Here is a 23,877-nt window from a genome sequence, read left to right as displayed (position 1 = left end):
CGAGGCTTACAATAAAAATAGCATTTGCAAGACATGTTCAATGCCAAAACATTCTGCATGTCGCTCATCCTATTTTGGCATTGCGGCAAGCTTTTACTCATTTGAGCATATCGTGTTTTGTGTAATCATTGCTTTAAAGCTGTACAAAATGTATATTTGCTCGGCAATTTTTATTTTATCAGGGCGGGTCAAAGACCCACTTTTCATTGGCATCTGCACCCCATTTCTCCCGATATGGAATTTTGCCTTGGTGGTTTCATGACATCTTCACTCACACCGAGTTCTGCAGAGCATTAGATTTGCATTGTTTTACTGCTCAAGAAAGAGAGGCCCATTATGAGACGGAAATATGAGAATAACGCTGCCCCAGCCACCCCCCCCCCCCCCCGAAATGATACACTGAACCTCTGGCACGTGCATCAACTGTGAACAGAGCAAACAATCTGAAGTATTTTCTTCATGCAAGCCAGCACCCTAAGATTCTCAATGCATTTTCATTGCGCCACAAATGCATAGGCACAACCGGCTTGGCACAACATCCACATCTCGCGCTGCAACAAAGTGTGCAATGCCTTGCTGTTTCATAATGCGGCCGATAGATGACGCATGACCAAAATTCAGCATTATGCATACTATGTAAGTCCACCAATGAAGAACCCCAAGTTCTTTATGGGATTAGCATTCATAGGTTACTTCAGACAACTTTTGATTACCCTTTATCTATTTATACTTAATTAACCCCTTTCCTAAGAAAGTGAGCCATTTAGAAGGGACCCTGACAGACAAGTAGAACACTCGGCAAAAAGTCAGCAACCAGCAAAAAAGTCGGCATCGTAGGCAGCCGCATGTGAGATGTCGGTAACACAAAATTTAAGTCGGCTACACAGAAGTGACAAATTTCGCTATATGGCGTGTCTAAAGATTGCTTCAATGCTAATCGCAGTAACACTGACATTGAAGGCGCCTTAATTCCTACGTACGTTCCGTCGACACACCCGACTACGTTCGTAATGTTTCCGCGAAGTAAGAAGCGTTCTTTTATAAATGCCAGCTCAGCCGCAGTCTTGGGGAATGCTAGCCACCGCTTACGCACTGCGCGTCAGACACATCTCTGACACAGCGGCCAACAGTAGCTTGACGACGTCCAATTTAACGCTCGGCGCCAACGCTTCCCTGAAAACTTCCAGTCCCGTAGAAGCGGAGGGCGCAGAGGACTTGCTCTGCGACGGTGAGGAAATGAAGCCCGCCACGCTGTCTCCGCAGACGAGAGTCTTCGCCTAGCTCGTCACACAGCCAGCTCACTAATGTCTTCGACAGCCGAAAATGACGCTGAACTCCACATCGGTCATGTAGGTGAACGGGTCCATACAGTCATACTGACGCTTGCTGCCGCTGGGTGCAATGACACAGGCTGCTACCGCCGCCGCCATGTTCCCGGGTTGAACTCGGAGGGGGTTTCGCGATGTACGAGTTTAGCACGAGTTCGCCTGTCAATCAAAACCACAGGTCACGTCCCGCGCGAGGCATGTAACTCTTGTGCGCGCACCCACCACGGTTAAGCCACGCCCACGGCAACAGCGACGCGGTGCCGAGCTGAGAGGCATCAACAATATTCACCAGCGGCATAAAACACGCACAACGCACTGTCATCGGTGATGTACTGTGCACCACTATCAAAAACAAAGCGTTGACTGTCGCTGGCTTATGCATACATCTTCTCGGGCTGGGATGGCCCCCCAACACGGTTTCATTGCCTGCATTGTGGCGACGCAGCGCACAGTAAATAATTATCGGGACGTCACTGTTGCTACTTTCAAGGCGTCGATGCGCCGAGGGGGGACGACGATGCTGAAGAGTGCGTATCTCAGCAGTCGTTTGAGATGGCTGCTCTGTCATCGGTGATGTATCGGAGCCACAACGTCGTAAACACGATCAGCGTCCGAGAATCGCTCGCTCTTCTAGACCCAGTGCAATGACATTTCTTCATCAGAAGCACTGCTCACTCAACAGTTCCAACATCTGTCTCCGTTCGAAGTCTCATTTCATAATTGCACACAAGTGCCCTCACCTGCCAAAATGCGATTGCTGCGGTGTCGTTACGATATCCATCTGCGATCGCTGCTTGCTCCAGCAGAGGTAATCCGCAAGCACCTTGGACTGCACAACACACTCAAATACTGCGTACATTCGCTCACAGGCACCTTCACTGGGTAAGCAATGACAAGTGATGCATTGTGTCGCTGGGAAGCACGCATTTCTTTGCAATGTATCGCAGAGGCTTCGCGCACAAACATAAACTGGTACATTTTCACTGAACTGCGTCACTAAGCATCCTAAAATAACGTACCGCCATTTTGCAGCGACTGCTGTTGCTCCCGTGTCTATGACTATAGTGTACTTAGTACATTATATCTGTGACTAATGAGTCCTTTTTAGTTGATAAAGCGGGGGCCTTAGTGGCCTAGTGAATGGCCTACGATGAATAGCCATACCGCGGCGCTGCGTTTCTATTCCCCTAATAAAGAAAGAGTGGTCATGACCCTTCATGGGTCATGACTGATTTTATTGAGAATGGTGCTGCAGCGCCCCTAGGCGACTTCTCACAGTATGAACTCCCTTGTGCGTGCGACACTCTTCAATGTATCCGCTTCTAAGCTTTCGCGTCGCTGTCGCCACTCGCGGCAAGAAGTGCAAAATTTAATAATTTGCTCGATCTCCGTTTGTGATCAGAAATTTCTAGCATTCGAAATGAAAAACAGATACTTAAAGAAATAAAAATTTTCGTTATTTCAATTGTTGTATTTTAACGTATTCGTTTGAATGAAAGTGTAGGTGCAAGAATGCGCCGCATGTACCCTGTTCGCATTCGATGGAGGATGGAAAGATAGTGCCCGAAAAAGGAAGCACGCCCTTGACGCGCCCGGGAAAGGCGGGGCAAGCGGCTCACGGCAAGTGTGCAGACAGACAGCGGGACAGTCACGGTATTGCTAAGTTGCGATAATCCGTTGATAACAATACGCGGCGCTGGCGCGTTTCGTTGTGCAGCCTTCTGCGCTTGAAACGTGGAAGCAGCGTGGCGCGCAGGGTGCGCTCATGTTGTCATACGCGGCTTTTTGTTTACATATTTTTTTGCCTGTCGCTTTAGCGCGTTCCGGGTTATCTGCGTTCACTGACTGCCGTCTAGCAAACTCGGGTAAAACTCGGGTGAACGAGAAACTCGGCGCATCCTGCATAGCACCCCATGAAACATGTTAATAAATTCTACTTATGTCAATGCGGTTGTCGAAATAGTCCGCAGAAAGGTGCTGTCTTTTTCAAGTACGAAACAAGTTTTCCGGCTCAAAAAAATTTCGGAGGCTCTTACAGACACACACTAAAGAATCTATAGAATGTCGAGCGCCTGAAGCCTTCATGCATACGGAAATACAAAAACGCTGTAGCTAGCTCCGTCGATATTAAGCGCTTGGTTTAGGCCTGCACACTTATTCTGAGTGATGAGAGGTATAACCTTAGGGCACTATAACGTAAAGCTATTCCAAACTTTTCTATTCTATTTCTGCAATCAGCCACCCACTGTTGGTCAAAAGAGTTTCGGGCCACCCTCGCTTCTCCTGTCTGTCACGCGACCCCACGAAAACTGTGAAAACGCTCCATCTGATTGATGTGTGCACACTGAATATGCATGAGTAGACGGAACAAAAGAAAAATAATTCTGATTCTGTTCAAGTTTCATCATTAGCCCTCTGTTATTGGTGAAAAGTTTTCGGGCTGCACGCACTTGGCCTGTCTATCACTCGACGTCACAAAACCGCGATAATTCACCGCGTCCAAGTAGCGTTTACGCGTTAAAGATGCATTAATATGCCGAACAAAACTGAATTAAACTGTCTTGTTCCGAAAGGAATATAAGATGGCTGCCCGCTGGTCGCGCTAGCACTGGCTACTCGGAGCTGCCTGGAAGCATGGATTAGTTTGAACAAAAGAAAAATTGTGTGGCAGTATACATTATGAAGCTCTTTCGGCAAGTATACGACGTCGCTCTGCTCAACTATTCTTCTCTGAGGATCTGTTCTCGCCGCATTTTAGCCTTCCGTTGCACACCACCGCGATTTTCGACCAGTCACCGCAAACTAAATAAGGGGAAGCGGACAAATCGCAGATGCCAGCACCACCCTTCTCATCCGGTTATCTAGTTTCTCTGTGCTGAGTCGGCCCCAACGAAACCCTCCCCACTTGAACGAGCTCCTGCTCGTTGTCAGCCAATCAGATAAGAAATACTGCTCAATGTAGGCAATGCTATTCGCTTTGAAAGGAAGAACAGTGACCTCCTATAAACGAGGAGGGTGTTTTATTGAGCTTTTGACTCAACCTTGCTGGCTACCGCCCGATGCTTGCGTCGGTGGTAAATTTGACGTGAGGAGGCGGGAATAAAAACAGATTGGAATAATTTTACGTTAAAGGGCCTTTGAACCGCTAGAACTAAAGAATATTAACATTTTGCTGTGCTTATAACGTATATGCGTAAACAGGCACTATTCGACACTTCTTTCTTACCGGAGTCTACATTGATTTCAACCTACTCGCGCGGGCTTTAGCGTTTCTCATTAACCGCAGTCCTCGAAGCGTATACATGTTTTTTGGGGGCGTAGTCCACTAGATGCGCCACTGCAAGGAGGAAAGCTTGCTATTAAATATATGCTACCTCCCTGTAGTGCCAAGCAAATGTATTAAACGTGTTGGCCGCAGTATGCAGATTGGCAAGCAAGCGGCGTCTCGTGTGCCCAACGGACTCCTGTGAAGCGATGGCTAGCACAATATGATTGCTGCCATATGGAGACAGATTAAAGAATGAAACATGATTGATAGTGACAGTTAGTGAATGATAACCTTATAACAGAGATTGGTAGAGGTTAATAGTGACTAGTAATGACTAGTAATGACAACTAATTACTTGTAATGAATACTAATGACTCAGAAATGACCAATATGTCTAACGACGGCTTGTTATGACCACAACTGATTAGAAATTACTAGAAATGTCTAGTAATGAGTAGTAAGAGTGATATGACCACTAATGACTTGTAATGGCTACTAATGGCTACGAAATGACCAATTTTCTAACGACGGCTTGTAATGACCACAATTGATTAGAAATTACTAAAAATGCTTAGTAATGACCAGTAATGACTAATAATGACTGACATTACTAGTAATGACTACTGATGACTATGATATGACCAACATGGCTAACGAAAGCTTGTAATGACCACAATTGATTACAAATGACTAAGAATGCTTAGTAGGGAGCAGTAATGACTAATAATGACTGAAATGACTTCTAATGACTACTAATGACTATGAAAACAAGGCCAATAATACTGAAGCTTCTAGATTTCAGGGACAAAGCGAAAATTTTGCGAAATTTTTACAAACTAAAGGGTACTGCGTTTACCATCAGTGAAGTTTTTTTCACCCCGCGTTCGCGACATCAGAAGAAGCTTATGGAAATACGGCAAACCAAAAAAAAAAAAAGATTCCCAGTGATAAAGTCTCTGGTTTATGACAAACTAAAGATAAACGGGGAGCTATATTTTTGCGACGATGTAAATGTTCCCTGTTAGACGTACTTCAAACCAAACAAAAAACGAGGACATGGAAGCACGAACCCTACGCCCGCGCCGCCAGCAACGTCCCAAATAACTTTCATGAACATAAATGCGCGTAGCATTGTAAAGAAGCGCGGTCACCTTGTGTCATCACTAGTTGGTTTCGAGCGGGACTTCCTAGCCATTACGGAAACCTGGTTAACAAATTACATTAACAATTTTGAAATAATTCCGCCGAATAACGCTATAGTTCGTAAGGACCGCCCGACACGTGGTGGAGGCGTGACTTTGTTAATAAAAGATGAAGTCCCTTTCGTTACAATGCCTGAAGTTGAGGGGGTGGAAGCGATTTTTTGCAAACTCTGTTTTTCTAGTAGCGCTATCATTGTGGGATGCGTTTATCTGAGCCCTTGCTCTGATTAAGAAATATTTTAATCATTGTGCACTTACATGCAACGTGATGTTAAGGGCGCCAGACTAATACTGCTAGGGGACTTCAATCTTCCTGACATCAACTGGAGTACACTGCAACATTATTCACCTTGCGCGGAAGTTGTTTTCGATATAATGCTTTCTTCTCACGCAGATCGTAACAGAACCTGCCCGCGTACAAGGAACTAGCTCTAACATTTTAGATTTAGTGTTCCTGAGCAATCATTTCCCTTATCGTGACGCGAACGTAGAAATACTAGAAGGTCTGTCTGACCAAAAACAAATAATGTCTTCTGTCCCGTTTCATTACAGTATACCATCTTCCTAATCAATAATAACATATCCTGACTACAGCCGAGCTGATGACACTAACATACTTGACACATTAGCTGAAGAGCTATCATTGTTCCGTCAACTCTCAGATGACACTAATGCCGATATGGAAACACTATGGCGTAGCTTAAAAATATTCTATCGTATTGCATTACTAATTTCGTTCCTATCAAGACTAATATTACGGGAAAGAATAATCCATGAATTACTCGAACTGTAATTCATGCCAAACGCAAGGTCCGACGACTGAAAAAAAAAAAGAAAACGCAACGACGCCACCCATCAAAAGGAACAGCTGAAAAATTAACATTAGCCATTAACGATTTAAAATCTAAAATCAAAATAGCTAAAACTTTCTATTTTTCAAATACGCTAACAAATTTCGTAAAAGATTCTCCCCAAAAGTTCTGGCGTTACTTAAATCCTAAAGTACATAATGAAAGTCATCCTTCCTCGAAGGAAAACCGAAATACTGCAACCACACTGAAAAACTACTTTTGTTCCATTTTCACTACAGACGATGGAAATGCACCTGGCAACAGCCCCTGCACCAGCAAGCAACTACGGCCCCTTACTATGACTGAAGCTGGAGTCTTAAACCTTCTACTAAATTTAGACACCAAAAAAGGACCGGGGCCTGATAACATTTCTAACACATTCCTGCGAAGATATGCCGAGTGGATTGTGATGTTTTTAGTAATACTCTTTAACAAATCCCTGTCATCCTGCACCCTTCCTAAAGAATGGAAAACAGCTAAAATAACACCAATACATTTATCAGGAAGCAAATCAGATCCCTCAAACTTCAGACCAATCTCACTAACCAGCACAGTATGCAAGCTACTTGAACACATCATCTTAAAGCACATAACCTTAGAAGATAACCAAATTCTAACACCTTTCCAGCATGGCTTTCGAAAGGGACTTTCTACCGTTACTCAACTAATTGAACTCGTGCATGACGTAATCACCTCTATTGATCCCCAGAAACAAGTTGACCTCATTTTCTTAGACTTTTCGAAAGCCTTCGAGCGTGTGGCACGCCCAAAACTTATTACGAAGCTTGAACTAACTTTAGGAACTGGCCCAATTTTAGACTGGATTACTGATTACCTCACTAAGCGTACTCAGTTTGTCGAAATTAACAAGAAATCCGTAACAGCTGATGCCACATCAGGTGTACCACAAGGAAGCGTCTTAGCCCCAATGTTATTCCCAATTTTTATAAACGCCCTTCTTGCTAGCATTTTTAACATTGGACTTCTTACCGATGGCTGCGTACTTATATGGAAATTAACTCTGTCATCAACCATATAGCTTTAAATAACGTCATAGCAGCAGTAGCCAAGCGTTGCGAAGATCGGCAGATGACTATTAACGTTAACAAATCTATTCTGTTATCTGTAACCAGGAAGAAACACAGATCACTCTTTCAGTACACACTAAACAGCATTCCTCTTGCTTCGGTCAGCGAAGACAAATATTCAGGAATCTTTGGCCTGGTCTATACCATGACGTCTGCCGTTATGTCGCTGCGTGTAATCTTTGTCAGCGACGCAAAAACTCGACCACACTCCCTGCTGGTCGCCTTCAAACACTTGACGTACCATCAGAACCATTCTTCCGTGTAGGTGTCGATCTTTTAGGCCCTTTTCCTACGTCTGCTTCGGGAAACAAATGGATTGCTGTAGCAACAGACTACGCCACCCGATATGCAATCACACGGGCTCTTCCGACAAGCTGTGCAACCGATGTCGCCGACTTCCCCCTAGAAAACGTCATCCTTCACCACGGCGCCCCTCGACAGCTCCTCACCGACCGAGGACGCTACTTTCTTTCTAATGTTGTCAATGACATTCTATACTCGTGCGCGACTAAACACAAACTTGCTACTGCTTACCATCCACAAACGAACGGTCTAAGCGAGCGCCCTTACCGCACCCTTACTGACATGCTGTTCATGTATGTCTCCGATGATCATCGCGACTGGGGCGTTGCGCTGCCGTTCGTTACTTTCGCCTATAATTCGTCTCGCCATGATACCGCAGGCTTCTATCCATTCTTCCTCTTTTTTGGCAGCGATCCTACGTTACCTTTCCACACCGTTCTGCCTGCTAGTCTGAATTCCACATCCGAGTATGCCCGTGAAGCTATCCACAAAGCACAAGAAGCACGGCATATTGCTCGACGTCGACTTGTGGAGTCGCAGGACAATCAGCGGCGCTTATATGACGCCCGCCATCGTGACGTCCATTACACACCGGGCGCCCTGGTTCGCCTTTGGTAGCCGTCGCGACGTGTTGGCCTCTCGGAGAAGTTACTTTCACGCTACTCCGGCCTTTACCGTGTCTTGCGTCAAGTAACTGACGTCACTTACGAAATCGCCCCTCTTGAGCCAACCGTGGCTCAGCATCGCTCCGACGTGGTCCACGTCACGCGTCTTCAGTTGTATCACTCGCCCGCCTCCTAACCAGCACCGAGCCGGTGCTTCAGCCGCCGGGGATCATGTGACATGCTGACGAAGAAGATGTTTTAATCATCGTTGGAAGAAGACGATGTTCTGGTCTTCGCGCGCTGTCTACCATCTTGTCAGCTGCTATAATTATTGTAAATATTCCGTAAATACACGTCTGACTGTTTTTAATCCCGTAACAATAGTACTAACCTCTGACCTCAGATGGGATGCTCACGTTAACAAAGTCCCGGCAACCGCACTAAAACAGTTATTTTTCATTAACAGACGCCTCAGACTAGCACCATCTAATATAAAGCTTCTAGCATATAAAACATTTGTCAGACCGGCACTAGAGCATGCAAATGTCGTTTGGTTTCCTTTCACTAGCAAGCTGATTAAAAAAACTTGAAGGTGTTCAGAGAAAGGTGGTCAGATACATTTTTAACAAATATAGGCTAGCAGACTCATCGACAGAACTACTCAAGCAAGCCGGGATGCTATCCTTTCAAAAGAGAGCAAAACTAGCGCGCCTTAAAAGCATTTACCAACTCGAAAACAACCAATTAAAGCTGGATACCTCACGATACATAACGAAATCTCAAACGAGAGAAACACGTCATAAACCCCACCCCCCCCACCCCACATGCACTAAACCAGTTGGCATTTCGTACTTACACTTTCAGTTCTTCATTCTTTCCACAGAATATACGCGATTGGAACGCTTTGAACGTGAGCTCTGTTAATAGGTCGTCACTAACTGCCTTTATCAAGTTTGTTGAAAACGACCTGCTTGCATGTCAGTAATTATTTTGTTTGTTGTCAGTATCACTTTGTTACTACCTTGTTTTTCATATTGTGGCACATTTATCTGCCCAACCCAAATCTTGCAGCATAAACCTCATTGCATATTTTTTACTCCTGCTGATGTATAAGTTTATTCAATGTAATAATGTGCATTTCTAAGCCATTTATTATTGTCATGTTTGTCAGTGGGCTTTTTTGAATGCCCTTTCTGTTACGATCTCTTACGGGATTGACAGTATTACATAAATAAATAAAATAAATAAATATGACCAACATGTCTAACGACGGCTTGTAATGACCACAATTGATTACAAATGACTAAAATGCTTAGTGGTGAGCAGTAATGACTAAAAGAAAGAAGAGAAAGAGAAGACGCAAAGAGAAAAAGGCGAATGATAGGAGGAAGAGTAGGCTTTCGCCGTTCACCTCTTAAGACAGATCTTAAGAGACCCTGCAATTTTTTGAACGTACCTTACAGGGCCTGATGGGGCATTGAGTAAGGGGGCCTTAGTGGAAGTTATATAAACAATCGGTGGCAAACTTCTATAAAATATGCACAAAAAATATTAAATAAGCAAAGCCTGCCGCAACTGAGCAGTAGGAACACTATGGAAAATGCGATAAATTGACGGGAGGGGGGGGAGGGGGGTTCGAGCGCTGAATGAGTAAGTCAGTAACATTTACCACAGAAAAGATAACGTCAAAAGCGGACATATAAAAGAACATTCGAATCGTGAAAACAAACAGATAAGTTGACGCTGGTAATTTTTTTCCTACGGCAACGCCATGTGCACATGTGTAGCTGTGCAGACAACCGAAAAAACCCAGAGAACAATTCACTATACACAATGATTTAGAGGATCAAGGGTTAGCTGGTGATATGAGCAATAAGCAACGGTTGAAACTTCACAGGGTTAGCTTCAACGACTATTTTATTGGGAAGGCTATTCCATAGCCGTATGGCACGTGGAAGTGTTGATGAATGCGTCAGTATTACCGTAAATGCGCATGAAGCTTAGGTTATTGTAGTCTATGTGACGTGTGTGGTGACGTTTCAATGCCTAAAAGATTTTTGTTAAACTGATACACGTATTGATGAAATAATCACAAGGGGGGTATGTGACGGCGATTACTTAACATTGGTAGAGAAAAAGAGAATTTAATTTGCGTTACGCTGGAGCGGTGATTATTATTTTAAGAAATGAAGCCAGCGGCTTCATTTTGTATAGCTTCTAACACGGTAGTTAAATAGCTTTGATAGGGGGACGAGCTAGAAGAGGAAAATTTGTGTTGTCGGCGGACCAACGTTTGGAAAGCAAGCTTACGAATGAGAGAAGACAGTTTCGAAGTTTTCGACGTAAATACCCCGATGACCAATGTTATGTTGCATAGGTGTACACGTTTGCAGAAAAATACTTCATGACTCATACATTTGACCTGCCAGAGAATGACAAAATTGAACATGTTACCGGTAACACGAACCGCCTCTTCCTTGGTGGATGAATTTTCCCGCATGCACAGGCCGAAAGCGACAATTACTGAGCTGTGCACAGGGTCAACAATTAAGCGGACACCAGCCATAATCGTTGCTTCTGTAAAAATTTGTTCAGTCATCTGATGTGTTATTGGAGCTGCTTATTGCGGTAATTGATTCAAGGCTACGGAGTCTGTGGTATCTTTTTCCGGAAGTAAACGCGAGGTGATTTTTTTACGTAATTTGTTCGGATAATCAGAAGACTAAATATTCCTTATAATACTTTGAATGGCGCGATTCACATCTCGCAGAAGCCATTCCGTCATGCAGGCACTATGGACTGCTCATTTCATTCACTGTTGGCACAGAAAGAAGAGATTACCACGTTACACTAACACGTACACGAACAGTGTTGTTCAGTGCCCGAGCTATACAATCTGGATAGGGTCATATACGTTTGCAGTGAATGTCCCTCTTTCTTTGCTTGCTCTCCTGGTTTCTGTGCTCTTTGTGAACGAATTAATGAATAAACGAATAATACACATATAACAACTAGAAGCGTTTCTGTGCACATGTGAAATGTGATGCCTAATGCATTGTTTATTCTGGGTAAAATTTTCAGATAACGAAAAGGGGTCGATGCCAAACGTGTCTTCAACAGGTACGTGGCGTTGAAAAGCTTTGTCATTGTTTCGTAATTGCTTGTAACTGCAGTTGTCAATATCGTTATGAACTGCATTTTGGAAACCAAACATTTCCTTTCACCATGGTGTCGGAGCTTTTTGTCAGCGGCACTGAGATAAGGGCTTGCCTACGCCCGGAGTTTTCAAACGTTGCAAAATTTATCTACTGACGTTAAGAAAAGGTGCCCTGTCTAGTGCTGTTAGAATAGCTGCCACTTGAACAAGCCTTATCATATGTGTCAAAGTATCATATTCTTCAGGCGCTATCTTCAATCGGCCTACTGAAGACTTGCTTTTAGCCATTTCTGGCATCTTCAGCATCACTAAAATCATACAGCTTTCTTCTCATTAGGAATTTGAATATTGCACTGAGTTTTGTTGCGGTGTACAAGGGGTGTAAACTCCCTGCTATAATTCTCACTTCAGGTGAGAGAACATCATCGACTGTTTCCCATGAGGGACGAGGACTTAAGTCACATGCGTCGCCTTAACAAAGCGGAAGCGTTAGAACGTGTACACATTACCGAATGAGTTTGTATAACTGGCTTCGGTAGCGTAGAAGCCCATAGAAGAGAGAGTACGGGTACCAATATCTACCGCCAAAACAACTGTGCCGCTTTTATGACTGGGTACGACAACCGCTTAAGGCACTCTAAGGAGAAACAATAAATAATTTAGGCGTTCTAAGGCTTCAAAAAGGGGTATTCTTTCAAAACTGCGTTTTCCTTCATTTAGCAGTAATAGATTGACTATTAGTTAAAAAAAATGAATTCCAAAGTTGAACACTATCAGGGTGTCAACTAGCTGGTCAGCCATGCTTCAGGAAATTGGCGACGCAAAATAGGCATGGACAAAAGAAGACACACGTCCGCCTCCATTTATTACCGTTGATTTCTTCAGGTCAAAGTTGTAATTTTCTGGGTGTCACGGCGCAACTTGTTCACCTTAAAAGAGTTTAATGTTGGGCTAGATGGTATTTTGACATGTGAAGCATCTTGAAGTAGCTTGCAACGGTACGGCACAACAAAAAGGAAGAAGAACACAGGCGCAAACTAACAACTGAACCTCATCACCTGTACGTCAATGTCCCGTCACGTATTTTAAAGTATGCTTAGGCATTCTTGCTGTTCTAAGTAAAAGTTCGCGGAACTTGCTAAATTCAGTCTCTGGTTGTATTACAACACAACATAGTTGCTTATAAAAATTAAATGAAAACCCATGGCGTCAGGCGAGCCAGTGCTGGAACTTCAAGGGGGCTTCACCACCTGCGTTTTCTGTTCTAGTCGCTTTGCCAAGCCTCTTCTAATGTTCTGGGAACGGCTTCTACGGAATTGCAGAAAAGGTAGCCTAATACTGAGAAAGCTCAAACTGTTTGCTCTTTTGCGCGCCTTTGTTTTGAAGCAGGTAGGGTGAATCGGGATAGTTATCGAAGGACGCGAAATGCACAGTAGTCTGCTTTTACCTTTTTCAGAATCCTCTGTGCTCGTCATCACATACCCGCCACAGTGCATGGACCCCAACGGTGCTGTTCACTGTCTTCCGGAAGGTAATTGTGACTCGTTGAAAGTTTATTGAGCGTACCTAAGTGTGTGTATAGACACTCGAGCCTAAACTAGCAGGTAGCTAACGCGATCACTTACGCATGCAGGCGAGACCGCGCATTGAATCGCGTGGTCTAGCGTAGGTTCGACATAACCGTTAGCCTTATTAACTGCATGATGCGAGGAAGACGTAATTATACTCTTCCGGGGAATCGACGGTCTTCTAAAGTGTTACGCACACTTTTCCGCTTCTGGTTGGGAAATTTTGCGTCAGCTGTCATTGGCCACCGACAGGTTGTTTAGCTGTGCCTGCTTGCGGCATAATCCCCAGGCAAACAGGAACGGCGCAGCTGGTCTAGAATTGTAAACATAGCTGAATTATGCGAGAATTCGTCGTTCCATGCAGCTTGCCGTGGCCGCATTGTTTGACGGGTTAGTGCGTCATTACCTGCTTCCGGTGTGATAGAAAGAGAGTAGACCGTTCAAATGAATAATCGAAATGGGAGAGCTTAACAATTGCTTAGTTTAATGGTAGCTTTAAAGGCCAACTGCAAGAAAATTGTGGACCGCGTAACAAGCCTACAGTCTAAGATGATAGAGTAGCTCCCGTGCGAAAGCTTTCGTTTGAATTACAAAAAGTTCGAAAAGCCAGGCGTTTTTCATACCCAAAGTAACAAAATTCACCAACGATTACGATGGCCCCTAATGCGAAATTTGAGCACAGCTCTATACGTGTTTTCATTTCGCATGTTAATAACTTGTATTACGATTATATAGGTACATGGTTTATATTAGAAACAGGACGCTGTAAGCTGCGTAGCTGGTCCGGACAATCTGTCTTTTGCGGCACATTGCAAACGGAGCTATGTGTGGCGCGACTGCCTCGCGCATCGGAAGATCACGAGAGGAAGCGCTTGGGTGACGCGTGGGGACGCGATTCACAGTAGCCGCCGCTGACAGACTTCCACTCATGCCGCGCTTTGTTTCCATACAGACGACGCACGCTACTTTGGCGCTATATTGTAGCCATCGTCGTCACACAGCCCATCTTGTGTGGCAGTACACTTTTCACGCTTTCTCTCCACCAAGGACGAGAGCGGCCCTTCATCGCGGGCAAATCGTGCCACCAGTGTCAGCGCCGACAACATCCAAGCAAGCGTCAAAGCGAGCCTTACTCGTAGCCACTCTCCATCGCCCTTTGCTTGAGCAGGGATCCCCGTCACCCACGCTGGTACTCAGGAGGCCCGGACTGACCTTAGCAACTAACGCCACAGACGAGAGAGAGAAAGAGAGATTACACTTTATTCAAGAACCCCGGTCCGGGTTCGCCCGCTTTGTTCTAGTTGTCTGCCATGGCGAGCGTCGTGATGAGCTCGATCATGGCACGTACATAGTCGGAGGAGGAGTCCGCCAGCCACTCCTCAAGTGTCGTAGGTCTACGGGTGGGTGAGAGTTTGGCAAGGCTAGCCTGAATAGCGAGACGGCTCCCCGGACAATCCCACAGAATGTGAGCATTATCCGGGAAGCCTCCACATGCCATGCAGGCAGGTGTAACAGGCAAACCTTGTATGTAGTGTTGGAAGTGTGGGGACAAGAGAGAGTGCGTCTGTGCACGCCTCCATAGTACCGCGTCTCTTCGATTCATGTGTGTGTCCACTTGTGGATACTTCATGGAGTTATTTAGTAAATCGTCAAGTTTTTCGCGCCTACCCGCCCGCGCGAAAGCATATTGCTCATTCAGACTAAGTGGGTCCGGCCACCACAGAGGAGGGCCCGGGAGATTTGCGCGCGATGTGGCATGGTGCCACTTCGTTCCCTCTGATCCCTGTGTGACTCGGGATCCACTGAATCCACACTCTAATGTTAGGGTGTGCGTTGAGGTGCGTTGTTAATGCTGAGTGTAGCGCCGCGGAAATGTTTCTGGCTGCGAATGCCCTGCATGCAGCCTGGCTATCTGTTCTAATGAGCAGATTTCGTTCGTGTGGATTTGGCATGGTCGCGGCTTCCACGACAGCTGTAAGTTCCGCTTGATGTTGTGGCGTAATATTGCAGTGTAGGCCCCATGATAAAGGTGTAGAGTCGGTTGCCACCCCTGTGCAGAAGCCTTGATTATTTGGAGAGGCATCCGTGTATAGGATTCAGTCTTCGATCTCGTCCTTGAGGTGTAGTGCTCGACTTTGTCGTATTTCTGGTTGTGTCTCTGCCCCCATATTTAGAGGCATTGGGTCGACGGTAATACGGTCTAGCGTGTCCCACGGGGGATATTGTTGTTCCCTGTCTGGGCATTGTGGGACATCGTAGCCTAGATCACGCATAAATTCCCGTCCCTGTCTAGATAGCTTCAAGCGACTAAATTGTGCCTCTTGGTGGAGTTGTTTCAGCTCATCCAGTTTAGGCAGCACTGCCGTCTCATCGGCTCGGTTGGATCGCGAATATGCAGGGGTGCCTAGAATAACTCTCGTTATCTGCCGGAGCATGGTTTCGAGTTTGCCTTTTTGTGTTTTGGTGACTTGTAAGTATGGATATTGGTACATTATTCGAGGTATAGCCAGGGCCATGGTGAGTCTTCTGAGTTGGTGCTCTTTGGTACCTCTCACCCTTTGTGTTGTTCTTGTAAGTTGCCTCTTGACTTCATGGAGCTGCCGAATTGTTTGCCGCACCCAAACGCCCGCCTTACCATTGTCCTGCAGCCAAAAGCCCAGGACCTTGATATGCGTTTTTCTCGGGACAATATCTTGGTTCACTTGTAGTGTTATTAGATATCGCTCCTCTTCTGCCTGCGGTTCTCTTTGGTTGGTTACCACTATGTGCTCGCACTTAGCACTGGACAGGGCTGAGGCCCCTTTCTTGAAGGTATAGCGCCGTGACATTAATACCTGTTTGCAGTGTCTCTTGAATTTCAGCTGGAGATCCTCTGCTGGCCCAGAGCGTAATATCGTCCGCATAAATTGTAAAGTGAAGGTCTTCTACACGCCTCAAGAGAGTTGGCAGCTTGCCTAATGCTAGCGAGAATAGTGTGGGTGAAAGAATCGACCCTTGGGGTACACCTCTTGTCAGGTACCTTTTTTCGGACTCTTCTTCGTTTACCGTCAGGGTAACTGTGCGGTTTGTAAGGAACCCTTTTACGTAGTTGTAAAGCTTTTGACCTGGTTGCATGGTTTGCAGTCCTTGGAGTACCGCTTGGTGGGTAACGTTATCAAATGCTCCTTTGATATCGAACCCCACTACGGCTTTGACTTGGCTGCTGCTCTGTGCTCTGTATATTTCTTGTATGGCAAGCATCGAATCCTGTGTGCACATGTGCTTTCGAAAACCAATGACTCGAGGCTCGACAGAAGTGCAGCATTCCTGCTGCCATAGGAGTCGTGTTAGGGCCATTCGTTCCATAACCTTTACCGGTCATGATGTTAAAGAAATGATTCACAGGTGGCCAACGGCGCTTGGGGTCTTTTTGGGCTTTGGTATTGGGATCACAGTAACCATTTTCCAGGTCTTCGGTATGTCACCGCTTTTCCAAGCTTGGTTTATGATAGCCAGGAGCTGTTCCAGTTGTGTGTCTGGCATATTGCGTAGCATCCTGTTTGTGATGCCGTCCGGTTCAGGTGCCATGTGTCTTTTGCTTGCATTGATGGCTGCTTTAAGCTCCCCAACTGTAAATGGCTGGTCTGCAGGTACCTCGCTGGAATCTTGTGTGGATGGTAGTTGTCGCTGATCTTTCTGTAAGGTGGCCGAAGGGAAGAAATGGTTGGCTATTTGTTCTGCGAGATCATGCGCTCCGATTTCCTCCCTCAGTTGGGTTGCCTCCAGGTGGTTCTTTCTCCTGGGTTGCCCAAGAAGCACCCGAAAACGCGACCAGGCTCGGCTTGTGTGCATGTTGTTTCCGGCTTGCTCGTATATCTGCATCAAGTTGTCAGTTGCGAGTTTGTCGGCGTATTCTTGCGCCTCTTTGGTGATGCTATCTATACGGCCTTTTAAGCTCTTGTTCAGCTTGTTCTTTCGCCATCTTCTGAGTAGCTTGTGCCTATTGTCCCATAGATTAAGTAGGTGTCTGTCTATTTGCCGGTGGTCTTCAGTTCTTTGTACTGTCTTGGTTGTGCCCTTGTGCACGGTGCGTAGTGTTTTCGCCCATTCTTCCGGGTTATCAGAACGCGCTCCTTGAAAAGGACTCCTGAAAGCATCCCAGTCTGTGATATTTGTGGCTGTAGTGCGATTTATTTTAGTCGTGCATTGCTTCTGTGGTATGGGAATGATTATTTCTAGGATGCTGTGATCACTACCCAAGGTTTCCCGGTGTTTTTCCACTCCGCTTCCTTCGCTGTCCGGCCCCAGGTAAGGTCTGGGTTTGTCTCTCTTTCCACTGAATTTCCGATACTAGTGGTAGTTTCTATGTCATTCAGAAGCGATAGGTGGACATCACTTGCGTTTCGTAGGGGCTGCCTTCCATTTGGTGTAATATGATTGTAGTCCCACGCCTCTTGGTGGCTGTTGAAGTCGCCTACCCATAGCAAGTCCTTCTAGCCATGCTCTTTGAGCAAGCTCGTCCATGCTTTGCGATAAGCCCCTCCTTTGGGAGTACGGTACGTGTCAATAATGGTTAAGTCGTATCGTTTGAAGAAGCGGCATTTAACCAATACGCTTTCCTCTTCCCCGTTGTTGATATGACTGTGGTCCTCGTGTAAGGCCGTATGTTGGTTCGCCACCAGTGTCACCGTCATTGTAGGATAACTAATCGGATCATCATCGGTTCGCCTTCGGGACCGGTGTGTAATACTCGGATCGTGGTAGGCCGTGTAACCCGGTAGGGAGATCGGTGCATTGGTCTCCTGAAGAGTTATTACGTCCGGCTTATGCGCAGTGTGTGTGAGGTATTGTATTAGAGAGTTCTTTTTACGGCGTATTCCTCTACAATTCCATTGCCATATGGTAGCAGCCGTTTCGTGTCGTGAGTTATGTTTGCTGTCATTTATCTCCATAACTGCTAGAATGGCTTTGTTTACAGGGGTGCGCTTCCTCCCTTGCGGGAAGTCGTTTTCTGAAGGTTCGTTGTATAAAGTTCCCACGCTTTGCTTTAGCGCGGCAAGTTGTTGTGTAATAGCAACGAGTTGTTTTTGCATTTCCGCTACTATTCGGTCGAGTTCTGCATCTTCTTTTCTCAAATCTACTTGTTCTTTTCAAATTTCTGCTATTTCTTTGAGAATGTAGGCAAGCGTGCTGTCATTGGTTGTATTGTGGGTTGGGTTTTGCTGTGTTCCTGTATGCGGCTTTCCTGACCATGATTCTTGTCGTGCATGCGACTGAGTGGGGCTTTGAGAAGGGTTAGTGTTGTTTATGTCATCAGTACGAGCCTGAGGAGTGGGAGCTGGCGGACTTACCTCTGCCCGTGGCCTCCATGCTCCTTTGACTTCTGCACCACCTTGTTGAGGCTTCCTGTTTGCCTTGTTCTTGGCGTTGTTCGTTTGTGGTGTAGTGCCCTTGTGTGGTTGTCACCTACTGTGGTCAGGTAGGCTGCCGGTCAGGTAGTTTTCGGAGCGCCTCAGCACGTTCTCAGGGGTCGGTTCTCTTGGGCACTCGAAGCGATTCTGTGTCTTCAGCGTTGGGTAGTTGGTGTTGCTTTTAGGTGGTGGCTTATTGCGGCATGCTTTCGGGTGTCGATTGCTCGTGTTTTCTTTCCTTGACGTGTGTTGCTTGCGTTTTTTGGCCGCCAATCTGGCCATGCGGTCTGCTTGTTGTTTCTTTGGACAATCGGGATCTCTTGCCCCATGAGGCCCACCGCAGTTCGCACACTTCATTTCGCACTCGTGCAGTGTTCTGTCCGGTGGGAATTGAAGCCCGCATTGTTCACACCGCACAAAATTCCGCGCATTGCGGCAGACGTCGGCTCGATGCCCAATGGTGAAGCATGTTGTACACTGGACCGCCTTGGGACGCAATGGTTGTATTTTGGTGACTGATCTCCCAAGTAGGGCTCTCTTGGGTAGCTCTGGTGCCTTGACAGTGATGAGTTTAGCTGTTGATCGGCCCAGTCTTTTCGCTGCTAGAAGTTCCCGATGTTCAAGCGTTATGACTGTTTTCAGTTCGTCGTCCTGGACGTCAAGTGGGAGCCCTTTAACTACACCCCTTGCGTTGTCCGGCTCATGTTCCAAGTATGCTGTTATTTCGTGTTGTTCCCCTCCGAACTGCAATGTCTTGAGTGCGGCGAGCTTCTGCATCGCAGATGCCCGCCGGCTTTCCGCAACAACAAGGTTCTGCAGCTGTCTAACTTGGGTAGTGACGTCCCGAGATTCAGTTGTCGTAAGTCCAGCTGCTGCCGTGATGGCAGCTCTCACATGGTAGGTCATGGCTTCTGTTAAGTTGATTTGAGTCCCCAGCCGCAGAATGACGATCTTTGGCTTGGCGTGGCGTATCACGGTTGGAATAGTAATGAATTGTTCCTCACCGTTTTGATCGTGCGGTTCCATGGCGGCCTCTTCGTCCATGACGCTTCAGGCGTCGACGTGCCCAGCCGCCGGCGAGGCTCCGGCGGTTAGGGTTAGCGACTCCTCTCACACGCAGTCTTCGGAGGAGCAGCCGTAGAGCTTGGAAAAACCATTCAACTCACCCCAAATTGCGTCCTGAGGTGCCGGTCCACTACGCGTTGTTTTGTGCCGAAAATGGCACCAATGCTGCTGATATTTCCAGTGTTTCAGGTGATTTCAACGAAGCCGTTCCGTCGCGCGTCTTGTCGCCTCGAGCCGGCCGCCGCGGACGAGTGTAGCCCCCCCCCCCCCACACGACACCTCGGCCCCTCTCATAAGTGCAGATAAGATCGCCCTCGCGGCTGTGGATGACGGGGCCGCCGGCAACTCAGAACATGCGCAGGCCTTCTCCCCTTAGTTTCCCCTCCTCTTTCCCCCTCATGATTTCAATATAGACACCTCGTACACTTTCCTCCTTGCGTTATCTTCACTATCGAGGGGACATTAGGTTACTTTTTCACCCCCCCACGGCGCTCCGCGTTCGGTATTTCATTCTTCGCTCTACCTGTTTGCTCGGTTACACCGACGCAGCCGATGTCCGCCAACGCTCAACCCAGGAACCGGCGCTTAAAGGGAAGCTGAAACACTTTTCGAAAAAAATGAGTTCCCTGCGGCATTCTACAGTTTTGAGTCCCCTGAACACGAATATCTGGTTCAAAAAGTGCGGAAACAAATGCAAGCGGCTGTTTCTTTATGAAAACGCGCACCAGCGCCTCAGGGCATCGCGCGAACGCCGCTGTTGCCCGTGAGTGGTCGGGGCCGCTGTGACGTCATTCGCGGCAGTCGTCGGTCGGCGCCGCCGCTTCAGAGCGTAGCATGCTGTTCTGTTCTGGCTTCGTAGGCGAGTTGCAAGCATTATGGGACGTTCTCGTTGTCTCGGACAGCTTGTATTTTCGCCGTACATGTTCGAACCGACAGCCGATACGGAAAACGATGGCGGCAACGACGATGTTGAGTGTGCCAACAGCGAGAGCGATGTGTGCACCTTCTCGCGCGTTGGAAATCTTAGCTGGTACGTATGTTTTTTTTTCATGTAGCTGCACGTTCCAATGACGGGAGAAAGAATGCGCTAAAGTGTCACTGGGAACTCGCTGCTGGAAGGATTCCGAAGCACTAACTTCTTATTAGATTGTAAACACGGGTACAATTCCGCGATGTCAAGCGCCTTGCCGCTGCTTGTGTAAAGTCCCGTGGTTCTTTGAGTGTTGATACACGATCGCGTACATAAGTGCCGCGTTTCAAAGCGCGCACATGCAGTGCTGCGAGGTACAGTCATGGAAGTTGCTTATCATACACATGTAGAGGTGGCCAGAGGTATTATATGTGCAATATTCATACTATGGTTCGATGACTTTGCGATTGTGGCTCGATCATGAATCGGTATGCGTGCTCCATGCTAGTGTTGACATAAAGATATTAGGCAGTTTTAGCACCGCCGTGTGGTAAACACGATAACTGCAACCGTACGTCGAATGTCACTAGGGAAACCTATACCCATTTCATACCTCAGGTGCAACGCTGTGGAAGCTACGCACGGAGTCCGGTCACCAAAATTTATTACTGCACGCGTTTCCGTCTATGCTTCGCAGCGTGCCAGTGGCGTTTGTTCGCGCGAGCATGCACGTGAAGCTGCCGCGACGGGCTGCATTCAAACAATGCCGAAAAGAAAATTGATTCAAAAGAGCGTGTTAGCAGCCGTATAAGTACACGGATTGTTTCTATGGGTAAATTCTTTTTTTTCATTCAGAACTGAGCTTATATAAGGAAAATTTTCTGAAAAATCAGGTCAAGAAACACCGAACTTTTTCTAAGTGCGAACGCAGCCACTGCAAGAAGTATCTCAAGCTTCCACAGCGTTGCACCTGATGTATGAAACAGAGTGTAGCAACGCTAGCAATAACGCGTTTCCGCATTTGTCGTAAGGCTATCAGGCTATCGCGGAAATTGTCCGAGCACAGCACAGTTGATTTCGTCGGCACGAACTTATCTCTCCTCACCGCATGGACCCACTGCGCTGCAAGCTTCTTGTCCTTCGGTAACCTGTGAAACACCACATGGTCTCGCCTGCCTGTGTTCGCGCAGCCGCATGCTGCACAGAACGAGGGCATGTTGGGCGCCCTTGGCTGTGGGCACTCACGCAGCACAGAAGAACGGTTTACGAAAATCGCAAAAGAGAACAAACGTGAGCGGCGGCGGCTGCAAATCTCTCGTAGCGTCGTTCAGTAAAGCGCAGGACGGAAAGAGGCATGCCAGCACATGCCAGCACGCCGGTCCGGCAGCTCGGTCCCCGCGAATGACGTCACTCTCGCCGGTTCTCTCCTCTGGCAACCACCTCACCCGGCGCTCCGGGAAGCGATGGAGGCGTGTCCGCGGGGATGATTTAGAAAGCGATTTCCGCCCCTTATATTAACAAAACGAAGAAAAAAATTTCGGAACCGTAAATTCTTAGGTCTGTTCTTCCCAATCCCAGCAATTCATTGAAATTGAAAACCGTTTCAGCTTCCCTTTAAGAGCTGCGTTCGATAAAATTCACCAACGAGAACGATACTCCTTAATCCCAAATTTGAGCGCAGCTCTGTACGTGTTTCATTTCCCGTTGTGTTGGCTGGCTTGGAAAATCTCCCTCGTGCGGCATGTTCCAATGGAAAAAAAAGTGTGGCATCACTACCACGCTAATCTGAAGATCTCGAGTGACACGTGGGCGCGACTGCTAGAAGCCGTCGCCGACAAACATCGCAGTCGACGCGCGCTGCTCTGGCGCCATCTCGTAGCCACCGTCACCGCACCATGCTTTCATTCTCACCCTTTGGCCATACCCTCCTACGCTTTCCCCCTCATGGTTACGCTGCACCCACCTCTCCGCTTTCCTCTTCACACCTCTTCTCTCTCGCCGTTTTTAGGGCGCATCTCTTTGGCGGCCCTTCGCGCGTTTCGCGTCGCCGTTGTGCCTCGATGTAACCAGCTTCGTAGCCGGGGCCAGCGCGCTGCTCTAGCTGAGCGCGCTCTTGGCGCCATTTCTCGCTCAAGATGCGAGACTTCCGCTCCCCTTGTCCTCTAAAGCAGGATCCCGTGCTCTTGCCTATCCTCTCGCCCCCTTCCTCCGCGCAGCGCCGCTTTGGTGAGTCTCGCCGCTGCCGTCCACTCCGCCCTCTCCGTCCCTCCTCCCGCTCTCGCGGCAGTGCCGCGGTGCCGGCGGCGGGTGCTCCTCGCCGCCTTGAGCGTGATCCGCGGCTCTCCGCTCCTCCGTCTCCGCGTCGTGTGGCTGTGCCGCTCTCAGCCGTATCTCTCGCTTCCCCGTTTGTGGGGCGCGTTCTACAGCGGCATTTCTCGCCTCTGCCAGTTCTTGCGCCTGGCTGTTCTTCTCCCGCCTCCACTTTTGCCCTACACCTCCCCTCACCTGGCGAAGTACCGTTGGGGTGACTTGAAAGACAGTTATAGCGTTTTGTCCCCTTATTCCTAGTTCCCGCCCCGACCTTGTGCGGCGACATTGATGCCTATCTGTGAATGAATGAGTGTGTGACCTCTGCTGAATACCCCTGTTCTCCACCCGTTTCCTTATCCCACCTCAGAAGAAACATTAAATAATTGCTAATGTCCCCCCGCCCCCTCTTCGCGGCGGAGGCCCACTATAATATGGTGCGATGGCGCGTCGCCGGAGCGCCGGCTGAATAGCGACGGATCGCGATGTGGTGCTGCCCAATCCGAAACGCAAAACCGCCTCCTTTCGGCACTGCGTGTTCCGTATGTGGTTGCCTATTCTTGAAATAAAGCTGCAGCTGCGCCCAAATATCGCATTACCAAGAAACGTAACCGTCAGCCATTTTTTTACAGGAAAGTGTTTTATGCTGGGGTTCACGATCAACTTCCTGTAAAGGATGTGACGTCGGCGCGCACGCGTAAAATATAACCTCTTGACAATCTCGACAGCGATGACGCCGGCATCAAGGCGTGGTGAAGTGAAATACGGCATCACGTGACACCAACAAGTGCCAACAGTGAGCGTTTCGGTAGTTTCATCGCAGCGGAGGCTCTAA

This window comes from Dermacentor variabilis, chromosome 7 (assembly GCF_050947875.1).
Source record: "Dermacentor variabilis isolate Ectoservices chromosome 7, ASM5094787v1, whole genome shotgun sequence".
NCBI classification, from domain to species: Eukaryota; Metazoa; Arthropoda; class Arachnida; order Ixodida; family Ixodidae; genus Dermacentor; species Dermacentor variabilis.
The sequence above is the reverse complement of the archived record's forward strand: the minus strand, read 5'-3'. Positions refer to the sequence as shown.